This window comes from Myotis nattereri (genome assembly GCF_964212035.1).
Source record: "Myotis nattereri genome assembly, chromosome: X".
Taxonomy (NCBI): domain Eukaryota; kingdom Metazoa; phylum Chordata; class Mammalia; order Chiroptera; family Vespertilionidae; genus Myotis; species Myotis nattereri.
The window spans coordinates 123,729,158-123,735,157 of NC_138078.1; the positions used below are offsets into that span (position 1 = coordinate 123,729,158).

Consider the following 6,000-nt stretch of genomic DNA (forward strand, 5'->3'; position numbering starts at 1 on the left):
TTGCAGGGTCCTCCCCAGCCCCGGTCCTGGTTGGGGCTCCTGCAGGAGGCAACCAATCGATATTTCTCTCACAATGATATTTCTCTGTCTTTCCCTCTCCCTTCCATTCTCTCTAAAAATCAATGGAGCCTTAGCAGGTTTGGCCCAGTGGATAGTGCGTAGGCCTGTGGACTGAAGGATCCCAGGTTCAATTCCCATAAAGAGCACATGCCCAGGTTTCAGGCTCGATCCCCAGTAGGGGGCGTGCAGGAGGCACCCGATCAATGATTCTCTTTCATCATTGATTTTTCTATCCCCCTCTCCCTCTCCCTTCCTCTCTGTAATCAGTAAAAACATATTTTAAGAAAAATCAATGGAAAATATCCTCGGGTGAGGATTAACAACAACAAAAAAGTAACAAAACAAACACCAAAAAACCCACAAAAAAAAGATGTAAAGTTGAGTAGTGCATGCTTTAAGCCAGCGGTTCTCAACCTGTGGGTCGCGACCCCTTTGGGGGTCGAACGACCCTTTCACAGGGGTCACCTAAATACATCCTGCATATCAGATATTTACATTACGATTCATAACAGTAGCAAAATTACAGTTATGAAGTAGCAACGAAAATAATTTTATGGGTGGGGGTCACCACAACATGAACTGTATTAAAGGGTCGCGGCATTAGGAAGGTTGATACCACTGCTTTAAGCATTTAAAAAATAAGGATGTCCAGTAATGTCTTTTTTAAGATATTTCTTTTAAGCTAGCTATTTCCAACATTTGTTTCACAATATCTCGATGTCTTTGTTATTTCAAGATGTGCAATTCTCAAAGCAATATCCATATTAATTCATTATATGAAGTATGTATGTTGCTACATATAGTACTCTAAGAAGTTTTAGAATCACAAATTCATTCAACAAACATTGACAGAGCACTTATATACCAAGCACTGTGCTATGGAATGTGGGGGAAAGATGAAAACATGCTCTCACCCTTCAAAACTAATCCAGCAGGAAAAACAGATACACAAAGTAGTTAGAATATGATGTATTAAGTGTTAAAAGGCTGATAGATATAAAATGCTCTGGTAGCATAAAGAAAGTAACAGTCTGCCTTAAACGGGAGTTTTCAGAGGTAGTGGAGAGGGATAAATTCCAGGAAGAATATGTATAGATAGATGAAAGGGACTCTTAAAATTGGTTTTGGCATTGCCTATAGTTAAAAAATAGTATGAAAGAGATAAGCCAGGAAAGGTAAGCTGGAGGTGGATGGAGATAAATCTTATAAGCCAGTGGTTTTCAACCTTGGCTGCACATTAGAATCACCTGGGAATCCTTTTAAAATCCTGATTTCTGGGCCTCATTCTCCGAAAATTCTGTTTCTTTGTTATGGGGTGGGGCCACAACATTAGTAACAAAGAAACAGAATTTTCAGAGGATGAGGCCCAGAAATCAGGATTTTAAAAAGATTCCCAGGTGATTCTAATGTGCAGCCAAGGTTGAGAACCACTGTTATAAGCCAAGTTTGAGAGCTTTACACATGATTCTGGATGCCAGTGTTTCTCAAGATGTGGTTCTGGAACAGCAGCAGCAGTTTCACCTGGTAACTTGTTAGAAATGCTAATTTTCAGGTCCCACCCTAGATCTACTGAATCAGAAATTCTGGTGTTTGCCCAGCCCATGTGGCTCAGTGGTTGAGCATTGACCTCTGAACCAGGAGGTCACGGTTCAATTCCCGGTGGGCCGGTGCATGCTCGGGTTGTGGGCTCCAGCCCCAGTAGGGGGCATGCAAGAGGCAGCCGATCAATGATTCTCTCTCATCATTGATGTTTCTCTCCCTCTCATTTCCTCTCTGAAATCAATAAAAATATATATTTTTAAAAATTAAAAAAAAAATCTGGGGTTGGGGCCCTCCAGATGATTCTGATGCATACTACACTTGGAACCACTGCTTCAGGCAATGGGAAACCTCCATAGGATTTTAAGCAGGGAACTGGCTGGATAAGATCTTAAGTAGGAAGCTGATTGCCATTGACCAGTCAAGCACAGCACCTGACTCTAGAGTAGTCATAGTGAGAAGAAAAAAGCTGTTGAATCACTGTGGCCTAGAGAGATGATGAGGGCCTAGATCAGTGGTTCTCAACCTTGGCTGCACATTAGAATCACCTGGGAATCTTTTTAAAATCCTGGTTTCTGGGCCTCATCCGCCGTAAATTCTGTTTCCCACTCCATAACAAAGAAACAGAATTTCCGGAGAATGAGGCCCAGAAATCAGGATTTTAAGAAGATTCCCAGGTGATTCTAACGTGCAGCCAAGGTTGAGAACCACTGGCCTAGATTAAGACAGTAGGAATGGAGAGGAAACAGATTTTAGAGATGCTTTGCAGGTGGCCCAAGTTCTATCAAGAGACTAGGAGAGATCCATACAAAGGTGTTACTGAAATGGCTTTTACATAAAAACATGTTGTACTCTTGTTGAATGTATTGACCACTAGATGTTTTAAGAAATGGTCCAGAATAAAGGAAGGTCAAGAGCAACATCTATGTTTTCCCATGGTGTCAAGAACAAAGGGTGCCCTAGCTTGCACATGTGTCTCCTGGTCTGCTTGGCAGTTCTACTTCTCACTGTAAGTTAGTAAACTGGCATTCATATATTAACAAAGAAATCTTTTGAGTTTGGTTAGTGTGAGTCAATCCCTGAGATTGATGAATAATTTCTGGATGTGCTGGAAAAATTAAATTTCAAACCCTGAAAAGTTAAAAAAAATGTTCTGGTGATCTAACCAAGATACTACCAAGGTGAGGCCCTGCTAGAACCACCTTGTTTTTATTCTAGCTTCATCACTGATCACATAGCCCACTTACTTCAGGAAAAAGTTGTAATGAGTGAAAGAATCAGACTTTGTACTATGCCATGAAGGTCAAGAAAGTCAAGTGGAACTGTTATTTCTGATTTTGGAAATAGGATTTAGCTGAGGCAATCTTTAATTTCCTGATAGAGAGGAGAATGAGAAGGAGAGGTACAGGTCAACCTATTCAGTAATTTCTATTTCTATTAGGACTCTGGATACCTCTTGTTACTTATTGAATGTTCTTTTAGTTGATATCAATATCTTGGCTTATTTGACAATCTTATTTTGGCCAAGAATAATTCCCAATAAAAAAACTGCACTATTTTATGGAATTGGAGAACTATAAAAGACCCTGGAGATTAAGATAAAACTTTCATATTACAGATGAGGAAATGGAAGCCCTCAAAGAGCAAATCACTTAATCTGTTTATTGTAGGGCAAGATTCTCCAGAATGCTACAGGGTGGCAAAACCAGATGAAGAGCAATACTGATAATCTCCTTTAAATTTTAGATAAGATTTTAAATTCCTCTATTTCTGCCCAGGTGGTATGGCTCAGTGGTTGAGCATCAATCTATGAACCAAGAGGTCATGGGTTCGATTCTGGTCAGGGCACATGCCCAGGTTGCAGGCTTGATCCCCAGTAGGGGGTGTGCAGAAGGGAGCCAATCAATGACTCTCTCATCATTGATGTTTCTATCACTCTCTCCCTCTTACTTCCTCTCTAAAATCAATGAAAATATATATTTTTTAAAATTAAAATAAAAAATAAGTTCCTCTATTTTCCATTTTAAACTTTTTAAAAAACAGAAAAATAATAGCAAATTACTTACTTTATTTATCTAGTAGAGAATGGGGAAGCTTTTCTTGGAGTTTCTTGTTTTACATTTTCAGGAATTGGAGTTAAATGTAACAAGCTCCATTAAAAAATATTTGGGGAGAAAATGTGCATGAACAAGTTAAGGGAAGAAACATGCATTATTTTATAAGCTATTTGTTCTATGTCCTATATTTGCCTATAAAAGAGTACCATTACACTGAATATTGTGCATTATATTTAATTATATATTACACGTAACGGGAATCTACATAACTACCTCATTTGCACAATTCCACATTTTCAAATATACTGATATTTGAGCAAACCTCTTATTTTGAGAGTTCAAGTACTTCAGAAACTCTCATCCTGTTTGGGTATGTAGACATTAACAACTTGAAAGACACGTTTGGCCCCATTTTCCAAACTTCCAACTGCTTTATACCAAATATACCATGATTTAAAAGTTGGTGTCCACTCCGGCCTATACAATATCCTGTATATCGCATCTTATAGTCAGATTTCCAGCACTTAGGAAACGTCGACAAGATTTTCAGCATTAAGAATATATTGCCCTGACCAGTTTGGCTCAATGGATAGAGTGTCGGCCTGTGGACTGAAGGATCCCAGGTTCGATTCCAGACAAGGGCATGTACCTTGGTTATGTGCACATCCCCAGTAGGGGGTGTGCAGGAGGCAGCTGATTGATGTTTCTCTCTCATGGATGTTTCTAACTCTCTATCCCTCTCCCTTCCTCTCTGTAAAAAATCAATAAAATATATTTTTAAAAAATAAAAGAATATATTAAACCCTATGTGAGCCCTGCCTGAAAAAGTAGACTTTTCCCTGTCTGGAATTCACATTAAGAATGCAATGCATTCCTAAAGAACAGGACTGCTTTTTAGGCAAGATCCAAAAGATCCAATTTTTCAGGTTTGCGTCAATCTCATTTCCTTTCAAATGTAAAAAATCTGGGACTGTTTTCATCTAATATTTGCCTCCTCACCCCCCTATATGAGAGGTCTTTGAGCCTACTGGTGCAGAAATGCTACTACAGTCCGTAGAGGACAGATGTCAGTTACTTTACCCCGAAAGGGAAACCGCAGAGCACTGATTAAGGGCGGGAGGGCAGGGGAAAGAGTATCAAACGGTCTGTCCTAGGACTTCAGCTCCACCTGATTGGCCGGACCCAGCCTTTCCAGCCCCCATCCCCACACAGGCCGGCTCCAAGCGAAACAGGTCATGTGAGCCTGTTTACAGCCGAGCAGCTGGTGCAACCATCAGGATCCATGCAGAGGTCCTGGAAGGGGGAAACAGACAGGCCACATAGCCCCTACACCCCACCCCCACCATTCTAAGAAGGCGTTCGTTCTCCCTACCAGCCTCTCCACCCCACCTTCATCTCCCTCCAGCCACCCCAGAACGCCTCGCTCCAACCCCGCCGATTTCCTTCCAGTTGCTCAATGAGTGCACCAGTAGAGCTGGAGGAAAGAAGAAAGGCAAGGACGGTGTCACCCCGAACAGGGAGTCAACTTCCCTCCCCCAGCTCTCCTCAAAACATCCGTCAAAGAGTTCTCCCCAGAGTCGCATCCCCGGGGTAACCGAACTCTGTTTGGCAAGCACAGCAAGGTTCCCGAGCCTGCTGCCTCTGCCCGTGCAGGAGAAACACACACAGGAGCCGGCCAGACTAGGGGCTGGGATCCGCGTACTGCAGGGCAATTGAGAGAGATAGAGCAGAAAGAACCCCATTAGATTCCTTCCCTGCACCTCCCACCCGCATCCAGGCGCCACGGAGCCCTGCTGTCAGTCACTGAGCCAGGCTCTGGGTTTGGGGACTGCTCGTTCTTTCCACAGGGTCTCTCGGCAACGTAACTTCCACGTTTTCCCAAAGTCGGAGGAGTGTGTGACAGGACGGTGGGGGACTCTCACCTCGGCAAACCCGGCTCCAAGGCTGCGACTGCTCCTTCAGTCCTTTGTCAGCGTCTCTAGGCTGCACTGCCTGCTGGGATACCGGAGGACTCAAATGCCACCTCTCTTCGCCCTCTAGGACGAGAGCTGCTGTTATGAGGTGGGTGGGAAAAAGGAAGAAGAGGTGGAGCCCGGGGCGGGGCCTGCGCTGAAGGAGTGGCTTCCTTACTGACACCTGGCCTGTAGGGTTTCTTCCTTCTCAGTGCTCCAAACTTCTTCCTTCTGTCTCTAACCAGTCCCTCCCCCTCCCTCCCCTTCCTCCTTTCCTCTTCTTCCCTTTCCCTCCCCTCCCCTCCCCTCCCCTCCCTTCACTCCCCTCCCCTCCCTTCACTCCCCTCCCCTCCCCTCCCCTCCCCTCCCCTCCCTTCACTCCCCTCCCCTCC

The 6,000-nt window shown here is 43.6% G+C and overlaps 1 protein-coding gene across 2 annotated transcripts in view; it reads right to left on the reverse strand.

Moving 5' to 3' along the window:
• MOSPD1 (motile sperm domain containing 1) overlaps positions 1 to 5,699 on the reverse strand; it is a 43,231-nt gene extending 37,532 nt beyond the window's left edge. Inside the window, exon 1 of one of the 2 annotated variants that reach the window (XM_081115037.1) lies at positions 5,579 to 5,687. The gene's annotated coding sequence lies outside the window, so the exon portion shown is untranslated. Of the gene's footprint in view, positions 1 to 5,578 lie in introns of both variants that reach the window. The other variant, XM_081115036.1, reaches the window with a different exon arrangement.
• Positions 5,700 to 6,000: the final 301 nt, after the last annotated feature.